This window comes from Notamacropus eugenii, chromosome 5 (assembly GCF_028372415.1).
Source record: "Notamacropus eugenii isolate mMacEug1 chromosome 5, mMacEug1.pri_v2, whole genome shotgun sequence".
Classification (NCBI taxonomy): Eukaryota; Metazoa; Chordata; class Mammalia; order Diprotodontia; family Macropodidae; genus Notamacropus; species Notamacropus eugenii.
The window spans coordinates 136,968,414-136,985,323 of NC_092876.1; the positions used below are offsets into that span (position 1 = coordinate 136,968,414).

Consider the following 16,910-nt stretch of genomic DNA (forward strand, 5'->3'; position numbering starts at 1 on the left):
TTGCTAGCAGAGCCTGGCCCAGGACTCATGCTGAGAAGCGTGAGTTAAGGGATCCGAGGTGCTAAGAATCCACCCTCCCTGTTCCTCAATTATGGCTTATAAATGTGCTATTTGGTGCCTGGGTAATTAGTGTTTGTGTTAAGCAGCTACGGGGTTAAGTGCTACAGGGGGTGTGATTTGGGCTGACTGAGTCTGTGTGACAGAGTGGGGGTGGTTGCCTAGCAACAACACCTGTAGCACATTAAACAACCATTCAGCTCTGTCATCTCAGAACTGGGGCTTGGGGGGAAGGGAAGGTAGATTGTGGAGAAGTTGGATGATGGGAATGAACCAGAGGTGGGGGAAAATGTTTTTGAGTCCTTCCCATTAGTCTATTCCTCTTGGTGGCATATGGGTGGAAGGCAAAGGCATCTTCAGATGCAGGCTGAGGGTGGCTTGCACTCAATGACTGGCCTTACCATTTCATATGATGCTGGCCCTAGCAGTCTCAGGAAATACAAATGGAGCCTTCTCTCCTTCACCATACTCTTCCCTACCAACCTGGATACTCCCTTGGCTAAGGACATGGAGGTGAGTTGGTTGGACCTGTTGTGATGCTTTTTCATTTTGAGGGTGGGGTAGCTATCTACTTAGAAATCTTTTTAAGATCACAGAACAAAAGGTAGAAGGAACCTCAGAGACTGTCTAGTCCCAAGACCCTCACATTACAGATGAAGAATTAAGGTGGATAAGTGATTCACCCATGCTTACACACTTAACCATCAGAGATGGAATTTAAACCTAGGTCATCTGACTCTAAAGCCAGTACTTTCCCCATTGTATCAAACTGCTAACTCACTTTTGAGAAGGAACCTATATAGAACTCAAGTAATGACTGTTTATGTTCTTACACTCCCCACACACATACAAAGAGCACACTCAAGTACAAGTCCCATTAGCCACCCCCTTCCACCCACATAACTGTCCTGTCCCTGACTCATTTGGAAAAAGACTAGAAAGGAGGGAAGATTTTTCCTGCATGATAATTTTCAGCACTGATGCATTAATTGCTGTTTTTACAGCAATTGAAATCACCTGAGTTTTCTTCCAAAGTCCCATGAGATAGAAAAGCAGAATCAAAATATTGTATAATGAATGGAGACCTGTGCAAACAAGGGCCTCCGAAGAACAAAGATCCTAGTCCTGGGATGACCATCTATTAGTTATAGAGCAACTTAAATTCTCTGAGATGTGTTAAATGGGGACAGTGTAAACTGCCCTGCCTTCCTCACGGATGGATTTATAGGGATCAAATGAAATAATGATGTGAAAGTGATTTGAAAAATGACCATGAACTCTATAACATGTAAGGTGGTATTATCGTAGAATTTTGGCACTGCAAAGTAGCTTTGAGATTATCTGATCCAGCTACTGCATTGTAGAGATGCTGAAGCCCAGAGAAATAGAGTGAATTACTGAGGTTACAAAGCTACTTAGTTAATGGCAGGAAAACACCAATATGCCTCTTCTTTTGGAAGAAGACTGTGCTGTGTGTTAATTTGCCTAAATGGTAGGGGAGAAGAGATGCAGTGTGGGTGTGTTGCTGGGTAACTCAGAGATCCAGTAGCTAGAAGAAGGGGCTTGTTTCAGACTTTCTATTATAGATTCACTGGTTCAAATCCAGCCCTAGGCCAGTGATAATTGTAATCACCAGTTTTAGAACTCAGAGAGAACCAGATTTCAGGTTTTTTTCTCTCCCCTTAACTATTGTCCATGGAGTGTTTAACCACAAGATTATATACTGAGGATTCATCGTCCTGTTTTTTGCAAAGTACAGAGACAACAAAGTCTTACCAACAGTACCATTGTACTTTTGTAAATACAAACTTCCTACTTCCCCCTTCCGTCCTTTCCCACTGAACTCTACTGGAAACTAGGCTGAGTTTCTGGTTAAGCTGAAGACTAATAATGACCAGTTTTCAGGTTTGGGGGCAGTGTGGGCCTGTTGGCTCAGGCACAGGGCAAACAGACCAATTGGTTTCATTCTATTCCTGTCCCCAGCTATTGTCCTTTTTTAGGAAAAAAAAGTAAAACAAATAAGGAATCCAGTCCGCCTATCCCCAGCTACACCCTTGGTTAACCAAGAAATCCTTATTCTTTCTCTCCTGCCGCCAGCACAAAAGCAAATAAGCTCTGTTTCTACACATCCTAAGCTCGGTTCAGCTCTGCCTGGCCCAGCTTGCAGGAGGGATCCATGGGTCCAGCATACACTGAAAAGAGTCAAAAAGAGAATTGGGGTGAGGGGTGTTATTCCCTGCATTTTGGGGTTTGATGTCACTGGAGCACTGAGCATGACATCATGAATTTACCTTCAAGAGTCTCTCTCTCTCACCACCACCCCCCCTCTGATTTCCCCTTCCTGTGTTGTGCAGTTATTTTCGTGTTCTGGGTTATATTTAACTCAAGTCATAATATTTAGGAGGTTGGAAGAGTACTGTTTCACCAAGGAAGGCATTTGAATATTCTCTGTTCCAGAGAATTCCAGGGGCTCCAGGAAGCGAGTGTGAGGCAGTTGCCCCTGATTTGTCTGACACATTCTGTTCATGTGACCTCCATTAGAGGATGCTTGAGATATCGAGGGTGTAGCCCAAAGGAACATGTAGAAAGCAGCAAGGAAGAAAAGTAGATGTGGAATCAGCAGACATCCTGTGCTTCTTCCATTCCGATGGCATATTCCCCATTCTTCTTAGGAAGAGTGGATCTGTTACTGGCTGTATTGCTTGGGGCATCATAATTCTACCTCTTAGCCCCAGATTCAACCTAAGAAGGACTCGGAAATGGACAACACATGGTCTGAGGGCTACATGTTTGCTTCGTGACTAAGAGGGAGCCAAATCCTTGACCTTAAGCCTTAGCATGAGCATGGCTACTCCCAAGACCCCCACACCCAAGCAATATTTTCCTAAAAAGGCTCTTCCTACAGCAAACATAACATAGAATTACAGAATATTAGAACTGAAGGAGAACCTAGAGACCATCTCGTCCATCACCCTATATGTATAGATTATAAAACTGAGGTACAGAAATGTGAAAAACAAAAAAACAAAAACGTGCCATAGATCATAACTCAAACCCAGGACCTCTGATTCTAAACCCAGCACTCTTTCTCACATTTGGAAAGGATGAGAGGTAGTGTAATTTTAAATTCTGCGCCTCAAGAAAATTTTCCAAAAGGACTGTTTGTCCTTTCCTAATTGTAAGGTAAACCAGTTTTCAGTGGAGTAGGACCAAGAGTGTGCTGATAAATGTTTAATAACTAGCTCTTCAAGGGGAGAAATGTACTCACCACACTTTTAAGTTTAATATGCATTATGAATATTTTCTCCATCACTTCCTTAAATCTAGACAATCAACAAAACAATAGATCAAACCCCTTATATGTTGCATTAGCCAACGTCCAAGATATAAATGCTCTACTCAAAATTTAACAATTAGCTCTTTTCAGCATAATTTGATCTACCTCCAGTGTACTACCAAGTGGAGCCCAGTTCTCATAAGCACCCCCCTTTCTCCCTTACAATACATAAAGTTTTGGGGAAGAATTTACACCATCAGTTGTGACCCTCCCAGGTTATGAGTAGATATCATGGGAGGGCAGGTAGCATTTCTGTATTATCTTAACAGAAACAAATCTCTGAGAGTTAGGAGGGAGAAGAAAAGAGATGTCAGAGCCCACTGTGTCAAAAGTTTTCTAAAGCGGGGCCTGCAGCTGAGCAGATGTGACTTGCCCTTCACTGATAGCAAGCTAAACAGGCTTTTGAGCATGAAGGCAATAGTGGGGCTAGGAAGGTGGCCTGGGGAGGGCCCTGCCAGCCAAACGAATCTTAAGGAGCAGCAGAAAAGGACAGGGCACTGACCCATATCTCTAAACTCTCTTGCCATCGCTAGCCAGAGCTGTTAAGCACTAAGACCCAGTATTTCGTTTCACATTCATGGGAATTGACATATGGTATAATTTTTTTTTAATCCTCCAAGTTCCCTAGGCAGCTTTGACGTGAATATTAATACTAACATAATTTCATGATGATTAGAGAACACAATTAGGGGCTATTAATAATGACACAAATAATGACATTTAAGGCCTCATTTTAATTTGAGTAATATTCTGTCTGGTGGTATTTAAACAGCTCTGTCTAGCACAATTAGCACATTGCTGGGGCGAAGTCACTGCTCATAGTATCAATCAGTCCCACCTCACCAACCCACCCCCATGGAAAGGGAGATAGGCTGGCAGGTCATCACCCCAAACCCCAGAGGAAACCAAGGGGAACAGGCATGAACAGGTCTTCCCTTCGCAGGGCATCATCCCTAGCAGGTGCTATTTCCTTCATGTATCAGTTCTGGGATATAGTTTTTATTAAGGGCTCATAACTGGAACCTTGCTTCTAGGATGTAGCTGGTCCCATAAGTATTGCTAAAATCCAAGAATCTCAGAGATGGAAGGGACCCGAGAAGTCTAGGCTCTCCTAAGTAGGGATGGCAGCATAACAAAATAGAAAGCATTGACCTCAGGGTCACCAAGGAGGCCTGAATTCAAGTGCTATCTCTGAAGTTACTACCTGTGAGGCCCTGGTCATGTCATATCCCCTTTCTGGGTCTCAGTTTGTGGCTGTTCTTGTTGTTGTGTTATTTTGGTCATGTCTAACTCTCTGTGACCCCATTTGGGGTTTTCTTGGCAAAGATGCTAGAGTAGTTTGCCATTTCCTTCTCCAGCTCATTTGACAAATGAGGAAACTGAGGCAAACAGGATTAAGTGACTTGCCCAGGGTCCCATAGCTAGTAAGTGTCTGAAGCTAGATTTGAACTCAGGTCCTCCTGACTCCAGGCCTGATGTTTTATCCACTGTGCCACCTAGCTGCCCTGGGGCCTCAGTTTCCTTGACTTTAAAATGAAAAGATTGGACAAGATGATTTCTAAGGTCCCTTCTCTAACCTTCTATGGGTCCATGCTGTAAGTCATCCATGAGCTGAGATGAGAGAATCTCAGTGAAGGACTCAGTTCCCAAGCTTCTGTCAGCAGAGATCTGCCTTCCATATGATAAGATTGTGCTGTCTGTCCTATATGATAATGTCAGCAGTGACTCATCATCATCCATAGGATATGTTTGTGAAATAGTTACTCCAGTAGTGGTTGGCAATTTGGTATGGAGCCATCTGCACCTCCTGTCTAGTTGATGTTGTGACCATTGGCAATTGTTTATGGATATCTGATTTGGGGTTAAAATCTTTGGAAACTACATGGCCTATTGGGATTGAACTCACCCATTAAGCTGATGTTCTCACCCATTGAGTTAACCAATCAGAGATTGGTATTACACACTCTTGTCTCATTTGGGCATTGTGGAATTATATCCCCTTCCATTAATAATGCCTTAATTAAATGACAGAGCACAGACCTTTAGAACTCTTGCTTCCACACTCCTAATCTGGTTCCTGTGTTCGTCCTTAGGAGTCAAAAAGGATCAATGTTATCATGATGTTGGGTCAAGGTACAGTGTGTCTGATTGTGGCTGATCAGACCAATATGAACTCAGAAAACTCTACCACAGGTTGGACATGAGTAGTCCATTTGAACATCTGGGAGGGAGATGTCTCTAAATTTGCACATCTCACATTTCCTTTGTACTGCTGCAATTCTGATTTGCTCATGGAGCACAGAGCCTTCTTTAACGTGGACATGCCATTCTGGGTAGTTTCGTACCAGTGTCTCCCAACCGAAACTAAAGTTTTTCAGAGAGACCATGACAGTGTCCTTGGATTACTTCTGATCTCCATGTGAGCGCTTTCATACTTTGGCATTCAAACAATACAGTCAGACCATTGGAGTTGTGCTCTCTGCAGTCGAGTTTGAATGCTTGGCCATTCAGCTCAAGAGAGAACCTCATCCAATACCTTACCTTGCCAGATAATCTTCAGGATCTTCCTCAGACAATTCAAATGGGAGTGGTTTAATTTTCTGGCATGGCACTGGTATACTATCTAGCTTTCACTGGCATACAACGAAGAAGTCAGTACAGCGACTCTGTAGACCTTCAGTTTGGTAGGCAGCCTGAATGCGACTTCTTTCCTATACATTCTTTCAGAGTCTCCCAGACTCTGAGCTGGCTCTGGCAATGCGTGCATTGACCTCATCACCTAGGTGTACCTCCCTGGAAAGTATACTGCCAAGGTAAGTGAACTTATCCACAGCCTTCAACATTTCTCCATTTACTGTAACTGATGGTTCTGCATATGGTACTGCTGCCTATGTATAACAGGAAGAAATTGGTTGTTATTTGTTTGTTTTATTGCAACAAATTTCTTAACAGTAAGGATTGTTAAATAGTAGAAGAGGTGATAAAGGACGCATGAAGAATTCAGGGGATGCCCATCTGTCTTGGAGGACCAGCGAGGTAGAATGGCTAAGGCAATCTATTGAGATGTGTTCCTTAGGAGCCCATGAGCTTAACAGATTGAGAGGTGGAGGGCCACTGTGCAAAGGCAAAAACAAGGAATCCATCAATTGCATGGTGCAGGAGCCTGGACCCCCTGGCATGTACAGTGCTGAGTGTGACCTAGGACAAGGTTGGCAGCCAGCCAGCCACTGCTCAGGCCTTCAGAGCACTGGCAGAGGGCAGTCTGGACTGCTGGGGCCCAGGCAGGGTCTATGAGCAGTGGGGGAGGTTAAGTGGAACTTTTCTGGGTAATTGACTCTGTCTGCCCACAGTACCCCCTGCTGAGTGCAGGCAGGCCTGGGCCTGACACTCGGCAGACTGTCTGGAGTCCTCTCTGCGGAGGCAGAGTGCTTGGTTTACGGCAGGCTGGTAATTTTGTTATGAGACTCGCCCCCTCAGCTGCAAGCCTCCTTTTGTCTGAATCCACGATGCAGAAGCTCCGGGAGCTGCATGATTTTGTGCAGAGAGGCTTCTGCAGAAGCAGGGGCAGCCCAAGGGGAAGGCCAAGGAAGACTGCCGCCCTGAGAGCCTGAGGCTTTAGTCCAGGCTGAGCCTCCAGGCACCGGGGCAAGGCCTTCTCCAAGTTCTGACTGGTTGTCCAGGGCGCTGGCCTCATCTGTCCCCTAGGGACTCCTTCAGGCACCCTGAGGCGCATTAGGGCATGCTTCCTTGTGCAACCTACATTTCTAAGGCAGGTCTGAAGCCTTCCATGAGGAGCAAGGCTCACCAAGGGAAATCTCCCTATCCTGGCTCTATTCATTCAGTCATAAAACCCCAAAGGGCTTGTTTTCCAACTTTCTCCCCCAATATTGTCACACACACACGGTGTGTATGAATGAGATAAATATACACATGTATGTATAATATATTACACATATTGCATCATCAATGTGCATACACACATTCATGTATCTATGTGTATATAGGTACACATACAAATGTGTCTGTATATACATGTATGTATATACGTGTGTCTTGTAAATGTGTATGTGTATATATAAATGTGCACATTCATTTCATATGTGCATATGAGCACAGTTTTGTGTCTTGTGTATACATATGCACACATATATATGTATACATGCACATGTATACATATATACATACTACACACAGAAGCTGTTACTTCTTGGGTAAAGAGAACTACCCTATGAAGAAACTCCTTCTACACATGCAGGCTGGCAATTGCTTTGTATTATTGTATTAAAATCTTAGAGCAGGCCAGCTCAACATGCAGCTCATAGACCCCTTGCAACCCACCAGAGGATTTTAGGCAGCCTATGAAAAATATAGAAGATGTAAAAGAAAGTAAAGATGCCCTGAATACTTTGTCCACGCCCTCCTTAACCCGCCTTCCACCAGTCACCATTGTGCCCATCACGTAACTCAGTGGGTGAACTGCCACTGCCCACACACTCCTGTTTGTCACGTGACCCGCATCATCATCAGCTTGTCTCTAGTCTGAGAGGAGCGATTCCATGAGAAATAAAAATCTTAAGTAATAAGTGTAATTAGTTGATATTAATTGACATTTCCCTTTTTTAAAAAAAATTGATGTGTTTACAAAATAGTTTAATCATACCTTTACTTGGAAAGTAAGCAACTAAAAACCTATCTGTGACTCGAAGAAGTTTAATTTATTTTCATTTTGGCCCCTACCTGCTGCCAAGTTGTGTAGGTCTGTCTTATAGAGTTTCCCAGAGCACTGAGAGGATCATGCAGTCTGTGTCAGAGGTAGAATGTGAATCCTGGCCTTCTTGGCTTTATGGCCAACTCTCTCTCTATCCACTACTCTGATTGTTTGTATGTATGCATGTGTATGTGTATATGTATCATACATACATACTTAGGTCTTCCTGACTCCAGGCTTAACACTCTATCCACTGTACCACCTAGCTGCTATGTACGTATGTGGATATGTATGTATATTGTGTATGTACATAAATATATGTATTCATATATGTGTGTATATACATGCGTATACATATATACATACACACATAGAAAGGGGTATGTGTATGTGTGTATCTCCCCTAAATGGCACAATGGATAGAATGCCAGGAAGACCTGACTTCAAATCTGGCCTCAGACACTAGCTGGGTAACCCTGGGCACGTTATTCAACCTTGTTTGCCTCAGTTTTCTCATCTGTTAAATGAGCTGCAAAAGGAAATGGCAAACCACTCCCGTATTTCTGCCAAGAAAATCCCAAATAGGGCCATGAAGAATCGGATACAACTAAAACAGTCACAACATGTACGTGTATGTGCATACACATGTACATGCATATCACATGCACATGTAAGTACACATCTGTGTGCATGTTAAAGTGTTATTTCATTAATGTAGTTGATCAGCAACTTTCTTTCTTTCTTTTTTTTTTTTTTTTTTGTATAGGAAATTCACAGGAAGGAAAATCTCTCAGTGCAGATCTTGCAGGTGTTCTGCATTTAGAAAACTGCCTGAGGCAGTGAGACATTAAGTGACTCCCTCAGGGTCAGATGGCCAGTGCCTGAGTCTGAGGCAGAATTTGTACCCAGGACTTCTTGACTCTGAGGCCTGTTCTCCACCCAAAATACTATACTGTCTCTACAAATCTCATGCAGCTCGATAGATGTCAGTCATGATTATTATCTGTGGGATCCCAGGATTGCTTCTTCTGTCCGAGACTCAGTTTCCCAATTTGTAAAGTGAGGGAATTGCACTGAATTGTTTCTAAGATCCCTTCCAAGTATAAATGGTAGGAACACTTATCTACCCCGGAGGTCAAACACCTCAGAGAACCAGAGGACTCTTTTCATCTTTTCCTATTTCTACCAGTATGATCAGACCAGGGTCAGGGACACTTGAGTGAGTAACCTCCTTCTCCTCCAGTGGAATGGCATTTCCAGTGAAAACCTGGAAGTCAGGGTTCTCTAGCCTGCCCAAAGTGGAGTTTGTTGATAAGAAAGTCAAAACAACAAATGGAAATGTCACTCAATCATTCCTTCGGCTTTCTTTCTTCCCGTTTGGCGGTCCCTTCTGACCACATAACAAGAAATTCCTTCTATCCAAATATTGTTTGAATTTCAGATACAAAATTTCCCCTGGGGTGATCACATGAAAAGGGAAATCTGCTTTGCTACATAAGACCTTTGTACAGTTGTTGGAGTGAGTGACCACGGGAAAAAAGTTATGTTTTTTTTTATTGATTTTCCTAAATTAATAGAAGTACGTGGAGGCATAACCATGAGGGTTTTGTTAATTTTCTTAATAATTATTTTTCAATTACCAAGCATGTTTTTTCTTCCTCATGGAGAGACAGAGAAATAGACGTAGGAAGGAAGGAAGGAAGGAAGGAAGGAAGGAAGGAAGGAAGGAAGGAAGGAAGGAAGGAAGGAAGGAAGGAAGGAGGAGAAGGAAGGAAAGGGAAGGGCTCATCATTTAAGCATATTCATGCAAAACAATTCCCATGTTGGCCATATGCAAGAATGAATTTTGTATTCTTCCTATTACTCCATTACCTCTCTCTCATGAGGTGATCAGCATTTTTCTTCATCAGTTCTCTAGAATCCTGGTTGATTATTAAGTTGATCAGAGTTCTTAAGTCTTTCACCCTTGTTTGTTTTTAGAATACTAATATTATAGTATTAATTGTTCTGCTGGTTCTGCTGGCTTCACTCTACATCAGTTCATGCAAGTCTTCCCTGGTTTCTCTGAAACTGTCTCTTCATTTCTTATAGCATGATAGTGTTCCACTGCATTTGTATACAAGTATTTTTTCAGCCATCTTGAAAACTGTTGGGCATCCTTTTGGTGTCTAATTCTTTGCCACCACAAAAAGAGCTGCTACAACTATTTTCTGCATGCATCAGAGGTTTTCTTCTTTCTTTGATTTCTTTGAGTTATTGGCCTACTGGTATTGCTGGGTTAAAAGGCATCTACTGTTTAGTAACCTTTGGAACAGGGCAGCTAGATGGTGCAGTGGGTAGAGCACCAGTGCAGGAGTCAGGAGGACCTGAGTTCAAATCTCACCTCAGACACTTGACACTCACTAACTGTGTGAGCTTGGGCAAGTCACTTAACCCCAATTGCCTTATCCTGGGTCATCTCTAGTCATCATCATCATCATCCTGATGAATATCTGGTCACTGGGTTCAGATGGCTCTGGAGGAAAAATGAGGCTGGTGACCTGCACAGCCCTCCCTCACTCAAAACAAAATCAAGTGCAAGTCATGTCATTATTTCTCTGATGGCATGGTCTTCTTCAGTAATGAAGGACTAACACACACAACCTTTGGAACATTTTCCAAATTATTTCCCAGAAGGGCTATACCAATTAACAGATCTTCCAAAAGTGCCCCAATGTGCCTGTTTCCCCAAAGCCCCCCACAACTTATCATTTATCTTTGTTCATCAGCTTTTACCAATCTTATGGGTGTGAGGTAGAATGTCAGAGTTGCTTTAACTTGCCTTTTTCTAATTATTGGCAATTTGGGACATTTTTTCAAATGACTTATGGAGGGCTTAGGATTTCTAGTCTTGAGAACTGCCTCTTTATATCCCTATGCAATTTATCAACTGGGGAATAGCTCTTATTCTTAAATTTGAATCACTTCCTTATGTATCTTGGAGTGACCTTTATCAGAGACACTTGCTGTAAAGATTTTTTCCCCCACTTAACTGCTTCCGTTCTAATCTTAGCTATTTTGGATTTGTTTTTGAAAAAACTTTTAAATTTTGTCTAATCAAAATTGTCCATTTTATCTTCTGTGATCCTCACTATCAAATTTTGAGTTACTCTCAATGAACTGCACTTCAAGGAAGGGGTAAAAAAGTAAGAAAAGCCTTTTTCAACATAGTGGGCAAAAAGACAAACTTACCTTCCATGAATAACCTTTCTGCTGATTAGCCCAATAACTCACGACATGTATTATTGTCTAAGGAAAGGCATTAAATGACAGCCACTTAATTTTAAAGTGTTAAATGTTAATAACTAAATGAAAGATGCCTCTTTGGATGTCCTAGGGGAGTTAGCATCTATCTGGTTACCAAAAGCAATCAAAAGTCAACTCAGGTAGTAGAGAAACCAAAGAATCTTGGATTCAAAAGGAACCTCAGAGCAGCTCAGGGGTGAAACCTACAAAGAATGTCTCAAGCACACCATTGTGGGGAGATGGGAAACAATTTCATCTTTTATCCAGAAAAAAAAAATAGCTAGTTATCAAGTTACTTCAAGGTCATCTAAACTAATTCATTGAGTAACAGAAATTACCCTCTATAACAAATCTGACATGTAATACAGTATAAGTTGCTTGAAGAGAGGGATTGTTTCATTTTTATCTTTTCTTTTATCCTGCCTGCGATGTGTAATACAAGTAGCTAGACGGTGAAGTGGGTAGGGCACTGGTTCTGGCTGGAGTCAGGAAGACTCATCTTCCTGAATTCAAATCCAGCCTCAGATACTTACTAGCTGTGTGATCTTGGACAGGTCACTTTAACCCTGTTTGCCTCTGTTTCTTCATCCATAAACTGGGTGCTGTAGAAGGAAATGACAGACCAATTCTGTATCTTTGCCAAGAAAACCTCAAATGAGGTCACAAAGAATCAGATAGAACTGTAAAACAACTGAACAGTACCTGTGTTTGTAATATGTAAAATATCTGTGATTTGATCATCATAAGGAACTCTCAATGTGGAAATTTTACCCACCAATACAGATCACAATGCATCTGTACACAGTCTGGTACGTATTAAGTGCTTAATAAGTTCTTGTTAATTGATCTATGACTTAGTAGATGAATCCTTAGAAAACCCTAGAGCATTGTCTAGAACATATAAAGGTGAAGCAACTTCCTAGTGTCAGAGGAAGGATTCAAACCTATGTCTTCTGAACCGAGCATGATAGCCCCTACCCAAGCTGCCTTCATATCTTGTAATTAGTAAGGACTTAATCAATGTTTGATGAATTGTTTAAACGGATGTTTGGGTCAGACGGCCTCTGTTTAAAACTTTTCATGAGAGGGAACCTACTACCTCCTTGGGCAGTCAATTTCACTTTGGGATAGCTTTAATTCTTGGGGAATTTTTCTTTATTTTTCTTTCTTTATGTTCTTTCACTAGCACTGTACTTTCATTGATGAGAGGGCTTCAGGTTGAGAAACTCTCTCTCACCAATGGAGATCAGAATTTTCTCTGCTTTATATTCTTAGAACAATAAGGAATAAAGTGATTTGCCCAGTGCAGGGAAAACTGTAATGTCTCACTCTACCTTGTATCCACCACTTCTAGTTCTGCCTTCTTGGCCAAGCAAAACATGGCTTTTTCTCAAATGCTTGGAGGTAATTACTATGTCTACCTTAAATTTTCATCTCCAGGTCAAAACATTCTCCTTTCCTTCTACCTAACCTCCCTTGTAACAAAGAGACAAAAAGAAAAAAAAAGAGGTCAGTGCAATAAAAACAGAAGAAAATCATCACTGAGGTAGCCTCTGGGGTCAGCTAGAAGTCTGACCTGGAGCTCCACCTAGACTGAGAGAAGCTAGTCTAGCTAGGACTAGAAGTAGTGCAGTGAATGGGATAACTGGAGCACAGATTTAGAGCTGAAAGCAACCTCAGAGGACATCTAATCCAACCCCTCCATTTCACAAATGAAGAAACTGAGATTCATAAAGGTGAGATGATTTGTCCAGGATCAGAAAGATAAATTGGCAGAGTTGGGATCTGAACTTAAGTTCTCTGAGGATAAAAGTGGGATAATTAGGTTTTTGGGGGTACCAAACTTTGTTGAGGAGGACAGTATGTCACAGTCTATTATCAAAAATATATTAATTATGTTATATTATGTTATATATAGACATTGTAATAATTTATTATCTAAATTTAAATAAGTTTTTTTAGATCCAACTCATAATTTTATTGATATAAGGAAGGAATCCTTGATGAAGAAACTCTACAAACATAGAGTACAATTTAAATTTTTATATAATTGCCTAAGGCAATGAGAGATTAAATACCTTGCCAAAGCTCACAAAACCAATTAAGTGCCAGAGGTCAATTTTAACCCCATTCTTCCTAATTCTTATTATCTACTACCAGTGTCCAATGTTTCTGCGTTTTGGGGGTCGGAGGGAGGTATTGCACAAATCTGTGTTCAACAACAAATGTGTTGTGAATCCCCAGGGTAATTTAATATATTACTCATAATATTCTGCAATTATTTACAGCTTAAGGTGCCATTAAAGACCTTTTAATGCTAACTCCTTAGACTATTGTCTTGAATTGCATACCCCCAGGAGTTCACTAACCACTAAATAGGAACCTCTACGTTATTCCACAGTGTCTTTCTAAAAAAAGACATGTGTGGGAGGAAAAGGAAAGGTGTTCTTCCTGAGGCAGTAGCTACAAGAGGCAAGATATAGCCCCCCCAGCCCAAAGTTTATTGGTCTGGGACTCTTCTCATTGATGCAAATGAATGCTGGGCCAGCTGTTGGTGAGGGTGGGAGCTGTCAGCAAGCCTGAGAGCTCCAGCCTTCTTCAGTCCCCTTTGGAACACTTCAAGCCTAGAACCCTTTGGGGCTCTTCGAGCTTCAAGTCTCTTCAGGAATCTTTAAGCAATAAATCATTTGGGGTGTTTCTGGTTCTAGGGAGAAAATGGAAGAGGCCAGTTCCACTTCAGGTTGCAGAAGGAACAGACTCTGGGAAGACATGAGAGGAGCCAGAATCTCTGTCATGTCCCTGTTCCCAGCTTACTTCACTAGAGACTTTGGGAAGTTCCCCTTTGGGTAAGATCTAGGACTCTCTTAATTGAGCAGTTACCTTGCTCCCAATGGGACAGTTCCTTCATTTCCCATTATCCAGTATATATTCTCCTATGCATACTTTCTCTGATTTCTATTTTGCTCTGATTTGGATAAATGAGCTTTTTTTCTATTTGCTATGTGTGTTCGTTGTGGAATTGCTATTAGATAGGGAAAAGGTCAAGCCTTGAATATAAAGGTTGGGATTTCCCTTCCTCCCAATAATGATGACAAAAATGATTAGAAGTTAGATTGAACTCCTAAATTACATCCCCTAAACTAATAAGATTTAAGGAAACAATATAATCCTAACCTCATCCCCCCCACTGTATGAGGAAAGCAGAGTACACTGGCCCCAACTCCTTTGTTCCTAGAAGAAATATGTCTCCCTTGGAGAAAGATGGGTGGGGTGAGAGAAGAGGCTAGAAACGTCTGTTCTGGTTCCCTTTGAACCACACAATGGCAAGCCTCTTCTTATACTTGTGAGACTCTTTACACTTGAGGGGGAGTGTCTATGTGTCTACGTGTATATGTAGGTGTGTATGTATGTACACACATAATAAGGCACCGGATCTGGTCCTGGTTCAGATCCTGATACAGACACTTGACATGCCATGTGACCCCTGGACAAGTCGCCTAACAATCTCTCTATACCTCAGATTCCCTCTCTATAAAATGAGGTGGCGGGCTCCATGACCTCAAAGGTCTCTTCAGGCTTTAAGTCTATGATCCTACAAAGGAAAATCCCCCAGCTTTAGGGCAATGAGAGCAGCAAAGACAGGCAACCTGCTGTGCTCCTCATAGGTCCCTTCAAAGGATTCTAGCATTTAGAAGAAACTTTGGAGATCATCCAGTGACCACCCCCCACTCCCTCCCAACTCCAGCCCTCATTTCATATGTAAGACAATTGGGACACAGGGAGGTGTTGAGAGTGAGTGGCCGAGTCAGGATTGACACGTGGATCTGACCCCAGTTCCTACACTTTCCAAGGCACCATGGTGACTGCCCAACTCTCAAGATCCTATTACTTTCTAGATCTGGAAATGTGGCAGGGCTGTGGGATGGGGGTGGGAGATGTTATGGTGTTCTGTGCAAACCTCGAAATAGGGCTCTGGGAGAAAATGAAATCATTCCGCCCATTCCACCCACGGGTGCCTTTGGGATGCCCTTTCCCAGGGTTATAGTCCTATTACCCAAACAATAGCTGCAGTGGTAACTCAAAAATAACGTATTTGTTGGTTTGCATGCTGTTCTGCCCAGTGCGTGTGCATCACCGGTGTTTGGTCCGATTCTCCTCCAAACCTGCTGCCCTCCCGGGAGCCGGGTTGTGCTAGCCCCAGAAACCTTCAGGTTCAGCTCAGCCGGGCTGCAGCCAGGCCTGGAGCACGGCTCTAGCCCCTTGCCAAAAGGCAAGAGAGCAGCCCCTGGGGCTTCCCAGCAGAGTGAGTCAGCTGCCTAAGTGCTCAGCCTTGCTCATGAAAGGTCCCCCTCTTCCTCTCTTTTCAGCCCTGTGCTCTAATTTATCCTCCGCTTTGATAACCAACTCCAAACACATTCAGCTGATGCTGGGCCATCAGCCACACAAAGGCCCTGTGCTCTCTCGGCTGAATGCAGCACTTCACTCTTGGGGGGACTTCTATAGAAGGCAAAATCCACCAAACAAGCTATTACACTTGAATCAGACAATGCTGGAGGTTATGCGGGGAGACCAACGCTAATGACTCAGCTCACAGTGGGCTTCTGGGCTCTGCGGCTTGACGGCAGCCCGGGAGAGCAACCTGCTGCCCTTCTCAGGCTCGCGCTGTAGCCATCTTCTCCTGCCCTCGTACTAGTAAGCTGACCCTCTTTGTCTGCCCAGCCTCTGACTCACCGGGGCCTCCCACCCCATCGACTTCGGGGCCAAATCCTGCTCTTTCTCTCCATCCCAGACTTTGGGGTCTCCAGCCTGTTCCTTCATAAGTGAACAAGAGAAGGCTCTGACAGGATCCACCAAAGAAGAGAATTTGTGGCCAACTCTCTCCCCTAAAGCATTAGAGGATAAAGGAATTGAAAAGAAAGGGGAAACGGTGCCCAGAAGGCAGAAGCCGAGACTCCCACGATATTGCGATGTGGTGCGAGGAAAAGAGACCCTCAGACAGGAATCAGGGAATCAGGGTCCCCATCCTGATTCTATACCTTTACAATGTGACAAGAAAGAATTCTTAGTGGTATCCTTTTTAATATGGCTAGCATTTCCCAAGTTATCCCTTCCACATCATGGGAGTTAGGAGGTCAGTGCCCCACACACATTGCATATATTTTTTTTGGTCCTCCCTTCTTAGTAGAGAAGAAATCTGAATTTTTTCTTTGTCTTTCATGGGGTATTTACAGTACCTAACTGTAAAATCTGGGTTGAGTATTTGGTCATAGGCTCTATGTTGTCTACTGGTCTTTGGGTGCTGTCTTCAGCTTCCATAAAACTCCCCTAAAAATTCCCATTTAATTTCTTATGCGCACTTGCAATATATCAAAACCTGCAATGCAGAAAGGCATGATACTGGGATAACGGCACCTCCCCCAACTTCCCCTTAAACGCTCTCTTACAACAGACATACAGTGGAGCAAAACAAACTCACCGCTTCACCATTTCTGACAGTATGTGCCTCTTCCTGCACCTGTAATC

The 16,910-nt window shown here is 42.8% G+C and overlaps 1 long non-coding RNA gene across 1 annotated transcript; it reads left to right on the forward strand.

The window, feature by feature from the left end:
• The first annotated feature begins 219 nt into the window (after positions 1–219).
• LOC140508902 (uncharacterized) lies at positions 220–16,449 on the forward strand. Its single transcript, XR_011968521.1, has 3 exons — positions 220–570; positions 14,096–14,233; positions 16,177–16,449. It is a non-coding gene; the product is annotated as an uncharacterized lncRNA (long non-coding RNA).
• The last annotated feature ends 461 nt before the right edge of the window (positions 16,450–16,910 follow it).